Below are 9,877 nucleotides of genomic sequence, written 5' to 3'. Positions count from 1 at the left end.
GAACTCATTTCTGATTTATGTAGACCAATTTGGGCATGGGTAAACTTATGATTTGTGCTATATATCCCATGAACTCAACACGGGAGAAAGGCATGAACGAGGTTTATAGGTTTTCTCAAAACTCATTGGCGACTCCTACTTGTTTCTTACAAAAATGCATGATGATAGAATCAATTCTAATTTAAGATCCCCCAAAAAGTCAGGAATTCAAATCCTAATACACCCTAACAAGTGTTAAGTCCTAGGTTTTTAAATGGCCATGGGCATCTAGGGAAAGACCCCCTACGATGGGATCACCCTCCTTATAATCCCATTCATCCATTCACTATTTGTGAATGGCCCATGCATTTTACAACGATAAAACAAGTAACAATGCATAAACACGCGATAATTGGTAACTAATCTAGGTGGTTAATCCAATTAACACGCCTTATTAAAACTAGTCAAAGTTATTTTAACTGATTATGTAAATAAACGCAATTAAAAATTGAAGCTCCCACTAAATTCCGCATCCATCTTAATTAATCTAATTAATTAAACCGGTAAAACCAATGTTTGCCAAAATTAAATTTTGCCAAATGCCGCTCAAACCCGAGGCCTAGCCTCCAAAATTTTAATTATATAAAATAAAATAATTAAAGTAATCAAAATGATAAAATCAACAAAATACCATTGCCTTAAAACTCGGGGCTAAAGTGCCAAGTGCGGGGTTGTGCACATGGTTCCGCAAGCACGTAGCACACCCACACGCACTCCCCACAACACCAAGCATGCATATACACTACTCATGCTCGCACCAGCCACAGCCAACCTAGCATAGCAACACGCATAACGAGCACATCACCATGCTACTGCTGCACCGTGCTGCTGCTTATTGCTGGCTGGTGCGCCATGCTTCTCTCGTATACACATGCACGCACAGGCCTGCTGCACCATGCGCACACCTCGCACGCACAAATAGTGAATGGATGAATGGGAGGAGCAGTCCAGCTGGCCGAGAGCTTGATTGGGGCTCTTAGGCCTTGATTTGTGTGCTCATGCCTCAGGAAAAATTTCCGATTTTTTGTGTGACATTTATAACCATTTCTAAATTAATTTTAGAATTAATTTATTGAGGAAAAATGAAAATAACAATTCCAACTTAAATAAATTCATCAAAGAGCATAAAACCAAAATTATTTCCAAGAACCATTCCTTAATAAAATTGGTTTAACTTTGTGCAACAAAAATTAAAAGGGAAATTACTCACTATAAATTTAAATAATTTAAATTATTCTTGAGATATTGACAAAATAAAAGGGAGTTGGAAAAATGAACACAAGTTCAATAAAAATTCCAACTTTAATACTTGTGAATCCTTGAAAAATTATATATTCCAATATGAAGATAAAACAAATTTCTATCACAAGTTTCAAACTTTATGATTCCAATAACCTTAAAAATGATTAAATCAACAAATTTCAACAAAAATTCATGGAATTTAGTAACTCAAAGTTTCAATCACTTAACATAATTAAAGATTGAATCTTTAGTACTCAAAAGCCTCAAAGAACAAACATTTCACATTAAATGCAATTAATTTGCAATTATGTAAAAAATAAAACCAAACTTTCAAACACAAATTACTACCAAGTAATCATGCCTAAAGAGGTTTAAAATTGCATATAAAATAAGGGCTGAACCAATTACATAACCACCATAAATATGCAATGAATTTCCAAGGTTAGAAAGACTTAAATTTATTCGTAAAAATGAAAAATTCCCTCGAAAAGTGCATTACTCTTCATTTTTTTTTGGCAAAAAACAGAGTTTTGAAAAGGTAAACCATTTCTAGAACGCCTTTTCCACTCAAAATTAATTATTTTTAGGCGAAAATCTGGGTTCGGGAGTTGAAGTTAGCTATAATAATGAATTAAAATTAATAAACTGATATACTATAATTAGCAAGTTTAAACCAGAAAAATTAAGCCATAAAAACACCTTGACAAACATGATTTTAAAAACACCGTTGTTGGGGTTTAGTTAGTATGACTCACCGCGGAAGGAAACTCGAACTAAGGCCGCACCGCAATAAATAAAACCATAAAGCATAATTAACTTAATGACAAGATTAGGATAGTAATTATACCGTTGACGCATGCTTCGCCCAACCCCAAGGGCCTCTTACTTAGAAAACAAGCCTTGAAAGTACTACGACCTCCAACGGAAGTCTACCCACAACTCGACCACCGACAAGGGTCTAATGCCTTGGAGTTAGGAAGGCCTAACCAAAACCCGAGTAATTAATGTGTTAAAAGGTTTTCAAAATGGTGATGCCTTTTTAACACTTACTCAAGTGTTTTTCCTAATACCCCAAGTTGGGTTTTTATAGGGAAGAGCATGAGTGTGAAAAACTCTCCCATCAATGTGGGACAATTTGATTTTCCCATTTTATTTTAAAGCTAAAAAAATATTAATAATCAAACTAGTAATAAATCAACCAATGGCAAGCTCTTATGAGGGAGTAGGTGAGGACCATTTGGAGAAGGGGGGACAAACTTGTGATATGTCCATTTTATATAGTAATTTACCCCCGTCCCTTGGTCATAATTAGTAGTGTTTTTGGCTCTTTTGAGCCACTTTTATTACTAATTTGTGTTTTCTAGTGTTTTTGTAGTTTTAGTTGTATTTTACAGGAAATTGCACTCTTGGAGCATTTTCCCGGGTTTTATGGATCAACTACGGAAGCTAGAAGGACACGGCCAATTTTGAAGCCCAGGATCGGTGAGAACCGATGAATAAGGGCTCGGTATGAGACACCGAGGCTATTGGATCATTTAATCAAGACCCGATGAGGAAACTTAGATTGGGCCGAGGAATTGAGCCCAATAGACATCCGAGCCTCGAAGATGAAGACCGGGCCCGATCGGGCAAGCTTGCCCGCGATTGGGCGGCCGCGCACAAGAGAACAATATCAAGAAGGCGCGCCCGATCGGGTGTGCATTAGCTCGATCGGGCGTGGCTGCCCATATAGAGTGTGAAGAAAAAGGCGGGCCCGATCAGGCGCGTGTTTTCTCAAGACCGTATTAGTTAGTTTTAATTTTTGTTTTAGGGAATGTTTAAGTACGAGTTTTGTACGTAATTTTTGTTGACCTTCTTTTCTTAGACTTTCTCTCTCTACTTAGGATTTTTCTCTCAACTCTTGTTCTTAATTTTTTCCATTAATACAAATTTGTTTGGTAACTATTTCTCTTCCTTTAATCTTAGTTGTTGATTTCATTCCTTTAACCATGTCTAGCTTTATTGCTTTGATTAGTTTAAATTCTATTATGTGTGAGTAGTTTTCTTTCTAGGGTTTATGGGGATCCATGAATAATATGAAGGGGTAATTTATTGTTGTTGATGTTCAATGCTAGATTAATTTCCTATTGATTGATTTAATGCTCTGTGACTAGATTAGGCCTGATCTTGTATGCATGAGTTTGACAATATTGATTCGAGATTCGAGAGATGAGAATTGATGTTTAGGTCAAGTTTCAATAGGCGGGTTAATTTTTAAATGGTTAAGTCGAGATTCGAGAGATGAGATTTAATACCGGTAAATTAATTGTGTGATTATAATACGTAGCGAAAGCCCTTTATGGTCTGATTAATGTATGCATTGATGAATGATTATTATATTTTACCCTGGAATATTATTTATTGGTGAACCTATGCCCTATATCCTTTTATATATTGTTTTCTCCCTATTCTCAATCTCCGTAGTTTAGTTTATTATTCAATTTTAAATATTGGTAACTTCATAATCTAGATTATATTAGTTAATTAGGAATAGAAAGATCCGTTTCTCTGTGGATTCGACTCTACTTCCCTATCTACCTTAGTTAGAGGACTTAGAAATTATTTTTGATTAGGGGATACGACTTTACCCTGTCAAAACATGGCGACGTTGCCGGGGAAACGGTTTTATTTTTTGTTTCTGATTATTTTTGTAGTCTAGATTATTCTCTTTTTGTCTTAAAGAGCGTTAGTTCTGTGTGGCAAATCTCATATTTGCTTCTAGTTTTTGTTTATGCCCAGGTGTTCCAGATCAGGGTACATCCCATTCGACCCTGAGATCGAGCGTTCCTTCCATAGATAGAAAAATCTCTACAAGCAAATCCTGGCGGATTCTGGTGATAACAATAATAATCACCGCGATCCTCCAACTGGTTCCAGCGATTCAGAGGTATCATCAGACGCAGAATCGAAGATGGTGGTTCCAAAGAACCTTAGTGATTATTCAAAACCAAAGCTTACAGATTTTCCACATCTCACCCCTACTCCGGCTCTTGATGGGGTTCAATTCGAAATTAAACCTCAGTTTATAACGATGATAGAGAGGAAGCAATTCAGTGGAGCAAAGGGTGAAGACCTGAATCTTCACATTGCGAATATTTTCAATATTGCAATACTATTAGGCAAGCCGGGGTCACTCAAGACCAAATCAGGGAGATTCTCTTTCCCTTATCTTTAACTGGAAAAGCTAAATTGTGGTTTAATGGTTTAAATAGAACTGCACTTGGTATAACTTACTGGGAAACTCTTGTTTTGAATTTCTATAACAAGTATTATCCTGCAGAGAGAACAGCCGTAATACGGAGTGCGATTCAGAACTTTGCCCAAGAAGCCGATGAATCTTTATATGAGGCTTGGGAGAGGTTCAAGGATTTACAAAGAGACTGCCCCCCCCCCCCCCATAATTTAGCACAATGGTAGTTAATCCAAGCCTTTTATAATGTCCTTGGAAATTCTTCTCTATTAATTTTAGATTCTGCAGCTAGTGGGAGATTTATGAATCTTGATGTTGAAGACGCAGGTCAGGTTATTGAAGACATGGCGATACACAATTCCGAATATGGGAATCCTAGAGGATTTGCTAACAAGGGGAAACATAATGTTGACTCTGTATCCTTTTTGCAAGCTCAACTGACCTTTATATGCCAAAAATTAGATAATCTGAGCACTGCTAATGTAGCTAATGTTTCTGCGATTAATAATAATTCTAATGAGGCTTTTTGTGAAAATTGTGGTATTATAGGTCATTGGGAACAAGATTGCAGGAGTTCCGTGGAGCAAGTTCATGTCTTTCAAGCTTATAAGCAGAATAACCCATACTCCAACACCTACAATCCTGGGTATCGGAACCATCCGTACCTTTCCTACCGTAGTACTAATGTTCAGAATCCACCTCCACAAGAACCACAGGCGCCACAACAACAACAACAGAAATATTACCATCCCAATGCTAGCTAGAAAAACCAACCACAACAACCCTCCTTATCTTCTGATCCTTCTCTGGTGGAAATTAGAGCAATGTTGGTTAATATGCAAAAGCACATGGAGAGTAGAGATGCGACAATTGATCAAATTCTAGCACATAATAAAATTGTAGATAATCAAATTGTGCAGCTTTCCGCTACTCTACAAACCCGCCAACAGGGAGCCCTTCCGGCACAGCCGACCAGGCCTACGGATCAGGCATTTGCAATTACTCTAAGGAGTGGTTCAAACTATGAAGGGCCCCCTATGCCCAGAGTTGATGAACCTGTTTTATTAAATAATGCTAATGTTGATTCCGTTAAACCAAACAATGTAGTTAATAGCCCTGCAGGGCTAAAGGATAATACTAACATATCTAATTCTACATTGCAGGGTACGACTCCAGAGAAGGTGGCTACTTCAGACAAGAGCAGCAATGCTCTAAAGCCAATTATCAAACTTCCATTCCCCAATCGTCAATTGAAGACAAACTTGGATAAGCAGTTTGGTAAGTTCCCGGAGGTGGTAAAAGATTTGAAGGTAACAGTTCCCTTCACGGAATTAATCACACAAATCCCCTCGTATGCAAAATTTATGAAAGAAATATTGACAAGGAAAAGGTCTATTAGTGAGGTAGAGACAGTAGCTTTCACTGCAGAGTGTAGTGTCGTACTTCAAAATAAGTCTCCACCTAAATTAAAAGATCCGGGTAGTTTTTCTATCCCTTGTCATATTGGAAATCTCTTGATTGATAATGCATTATGTGATTTGGGTGCTAGTGTTAGCGTCATGCCATTATTTGTGTGTTCTAAGTTGAATATGGGTAAATGAAAAACTACCAATATAACTCTACAAATGGCCGACCGTTCTTTCAAATACCCCTTAGGTGTTTTAGAAGATGTCCCCGTTAGAGTAGGTAAATTTTATATACCTGTAGATTTTGTTGTTCTATATATGGCTGAGGATATGCAAACCCTAATTATTTTTTGGTACACCATTCCTTAACACTACAGGAGCAATCATAGATGTAAGAAGTGGTAAGTTAACACTATCAGTAGGGGATGATGAAGTTATTTTCAATCTTAATAATACCCCTAAAAGCTCAATGACTGAGGAAAAATGTTTCAGTGTTAATGTGGTTGAGAATTATTCTAATAAGCCCCAAGCTCTTGAAAAAGATCCCTTAGACGCGGTATCTTGTGTTGCATCCTTTTCAGATAAGATAGACAAATGGCAAAAGGAATTTGATGCAATAGAAAGAGCACTTTACAATGTTGGTCTTGGTTTTGAGGATGAAAATGTGGAACCGATCAAGCAAGTTGTGCGATTTGAGACTACGGTAAGTGTTCCGCCAGATCGAGTTGTGATGAGTGGCATTTATGCCACTCTTTTATCCTTTTTCTCTAAGGATTTTCCCCTCATTTGCGCTTGTTTGGCCCTTTTTCTAAGCATTTTTACTTAGTTTTGATTCCTCTTTCCTTTTCTCCCTTATCTTCCCTTCTCTTAGTCTTATCGCTTTGTTTTTATTTTGATCTCCATACTTTGGTTTTGTAGGTATTATGTGCCGAAAGAAAGAGGATATCAAGAAGCCAAGCTATCTGTTGTGCGCGGGGTACTGTGCGGGAGCACATGTGAGGAAGTGCGGGCGCGCAACCCTGTCAGAACCCGCACAGCCAGACTGAAGAAACAGAGCAAAACCAGAGAGTTTGCGCGACCCTATGCGCGACTTGTGTGCGGGCGCACACACCGATGCGCGGGCGCGCTCATTTTCCCCGTACCCTCAAAGTTGCGGCCGCGCACTAAGCTGATAGGGCGCACAAACATTGTGTGCGGGCGCGTAGCTTATCTGTGCGGGCGCGCACGGCTGGGTTTACGATTTATTTGTGCCTTGTTGTCCAAGTCTTTTTCTTTTTGGTGGAGCCACATATATATAGACGGGACTCTTTGTAATAGAGGGACACTTAGTACTAATTCCATAGAACATTAGCCTAATCTAGAGAGAGAAAATAGATTGTTATTCAAAATTCCTTTATTGTATTCAACTTTGCTCAAGCTTTAATCTTCCATCAATCAAGCAAGTATCCAAGTTTCATCTTTCTTCAATCCTTTCTTTAGTAATCTCTTCTCCTTTCCTTTAATATTATTTATTTGTTTTATTGTTTCTTATTTTTGTCTATCTTATTAGTTTATCTTGTTATTATTGATTTCATATATTTCAATCATGTTTGGTTTTGAGTTTCTTGTGTTTATTTCTAGTTTTGACATTATGTTTAATCTCCCTTCTCTAGTCTAAACCCTTAGCTAGGGGAAGGGGGTGGAAGATATGTATTGAATGATGGATGAATGATGATAGTTGGATTGATTACATGCCTTAAATTGATGAAAGACATGATTTTTAATGGCTTGGGATTATTGTTGCACTTTATTTGATTGCCTCCTAGTTTAAATGCATGAAAATGATTTGAACTAGATTAAGATCACCTCTATTTTAATGATTGCATGAGAATGAGTTGTTAAAATGGAGTTTCATGTTTTGTGCTTCTTTATTCTCTTGATTTTCTTGTGTCTAATAGGATGTATGAGAAGGATCCTAATTAGCATTGACTTCTTTTATTGATTTGCCTAGACTATTGTATGAGAATGAATTGTTTAGGTAGGATCTTCTGTTCTTTGGCATGTTCATCATGATAACTATTATTGTTCCCCTCTTTCTAATTCATGTTTGAAACCCCCAAATCCCTAGCGTCATTTTCTATTGATTTTAATCATCATTTTCTTTCTTACTTGTAGTTTTAGTGTTCTACTCAACAAAACCAACAAAATAATCCCCTTTTCACTCTTGCATTAGTGATATTTGATGTTTAATTAGCGTGCTTTCCTAGTGGATCGACCCTTTACTTGCCACTAACTAGTTTAGTGTAGGTTTAGGATTTACAAATTGTTAATTTGATTAGGGGAATAGTTTAACGACCTATCCTATCCCGATCAAATTTTGGCGACGTTGTCGGGGAAGAGGCTTGTTTAACGAATTTTATTGCTTTTGTTAGAGTAATTTTGCTTTATTTTCTTTTTGTTTCTTTTGTTTTATCATCCTTGTCATTGCTAATTGTTTGCTTAGCTTTGGTGAATGCTTAGGAGGTCTCAAGGAACACCCTCACATCAAATTGACCACGAAATCAACCAAACCTTGAGACAAGTCCGTAGGCTTTATCAAGACGAGGGAAGAGGTTTTGGTGATATAGTTGACAGTGAGAGTTATACTTACTCTTCAAGTTCACCACGCGAATCAATGGCGGGACAAGAGAATGATGTCTTGTTTCGTGAGTTCGGAAATCCGGAGGATTATGAGCTCACGGGAGGGATTTTGCTACCCGTCACGGAAACCAAGTTCTCAATCCATCCACAATATACTCGAATGGTCCAATCGGAGCAATTTTTCGAAAGTGCAAGTGAGGACCCTATTGAACATTTGGATCGATTCCTTGAATTGTGCGCAATGATGCAAACCAGTGAAGTGAGTCAAGACTACATTCGTATGCACCTTTTCCGGCAATCTCTCACCGGACTAGCAAAGAAATGGCTAAAGCAAGTAAAGCCTAACTCCCTCACAACATGGAGGGAGGTTGTAAAGGCGTTCTTGAAGCGCTTTATCTCCGAAGAGAAGACCGCCGAAATCAGAAGGAAAATTGCATCATTTGAGCAAGAGGCCGATGAAAGTCTTGGTGAAGCATGGGAGAGATTCAAAGAGTTGGTACAAGAATGTCCCCACCATGAGTACAATGAAGGGTTGCTCATGCGGTTTCTCTACGACGGATTGGAGCCCATGTCAAGAGCCAATTTAGATGCCGGGGAGGGTGGCCAATTAATCAAAATCCCTCAAAATCAAGTTGAAGCCACAATAGAAGAGGTAGCAAAGAATTACTCTTGGGGGGGCCGAAGAAGAAATGCTCCAAAGAGAGGTGGTATTTACGAATTGGAGAAAGTTGATCAATTACAACATCAAATTGATCAACTAACAAAAGGGCTTTCCAAATTGAACACGTGAGTGAATGCAAGCTCAAGTGGTGGAGCAAGCTCTTCTCAAGTTAACTCTTTCTCTTGTCAAAATTGTGGAGGAACAAACCATGATACATCCTATTGTGGGGGTTTAAGCCCCAAACATCTAGCGGCATACAACACAAGGCAAGAGGGATTTAGAGTAAGCGGCGGTGGAGTAGCTTAGAGACAACCACCACCCGGGTTTGTACCTCAACCTCAACAATGGAACCAACAAGATCAACCTTCCTATAGCTCCAATCCTCAATATCAAAATCCACCTCCATCTCAACCCCAAAACCCAAGAGGAAGCTATACAAGGAACAACCAATACAAGAATCAAACCCAAGCACCTCAAAGAAACCATCAAGAACAAGCACCTCAAGCGGAGCTAACTCAAACTCAACTCCTCCAAGACATGCATGTGCAAATGCAATCTTTTGGGCAACAAATGCAAGAGATAAGAGCCCACAACAAGATGGTTGATTCACAACTAGCTCAATTGGCCGAGAGAACTCCTTTCAATTCACCATCCACTCTACCCGGACAACCACAACCTAAC

At 38.3% G+C, this 9,877-nt stretch overlaps 1 non-coding gene across 1 annotated transcript; it reads right to left on the bottom strand.

Moving 5' to 3' along the window:
• Positions 1-8,950: 8,950 nt before the first annotated feature.
• On the bottom strand, positions 8,951-9,058 carry LOC145637599 (small nucleolar RNA R71). Its single transcript, XR_014114366.1, has one exon. It is a non-coding gene; the product is annotated as a small nucleolar RNA R71 (small nucleolar RNA).
• Between the last annotated feature and the right edge of the window lie 819 nt (positions 9,059-9,877).

This window comes from Chenopodium album, chromosome 6 (genome assembly GCF_948465745.1).
Source record: "Chenopodium album chromosome 6, dcCheAlbu1.1, whole genome shotgun sequence".
Taxonomy (NCBI): Eukaryota; Viridiplantae; Streptophyta; class Magnoliopsida; order Caryophyllales; family Amaranthaceae; genus Chenopodium; species Chenopodium album.
The sequence above is the reverse complement of the archived record's forward strand: the minus strand, read 5'-3'. Positions and strand labels throughout refer to the sequence as shown.